Genomic DNA, 462 nt, shown 5'->3' with positions numbered 1-462 from the left:
AAATCTTCAGTCTCCACTTTGGCAGTCATGCTGATTTTTGCGACCAGCTCTCACACTGAAAATCAGCTTACATATCTGAATGCAAATTTTGGCCAATTCTGGCATGGTCTTGCTTGTGAAAGACTTCCTGAGATCATACACAGCCCCTAGTTGCAGTGATACATCAACAGCTGGCTTTTTGTATGGATGCTCTTACAGAAGTAAGAAAACTTCACTTTCTCTTTCCACACTCTGCCATGACCTTTTGTTTTTTCCTTTTGACTTTTTACATTTTCCAGAGCTGATACATTCCAGTAACAGCAAGAAAATGCAACTGCTGGGGAAATTTCCATGAACTTATTCTAGTGGAGGCTACATGAAGCCCTCACGGAAAAGCAGCACCCCTATCTGAAAACTTCATATACTACATCTCAGATACTACATCTATCTTGGACAGTTTAACACAACCCTCAGAAAACTAAA

Source organism: Falco cherrug, chromosome Z (genome assembly GCF_023634085.1).
Source record: "Falco cherrug isolate bFalChe1 chromosome Z, bFalChe1.pri, whole genome shotgun sequence".
Lineage (NCBI taxonomy): Eukaryota > Metazoa > Chordata > Aves > Falconiformes > Falconidae > Falco > Falco cherrug.
This window is presented reverse-complemented; position numbering follows the sequence as displayed.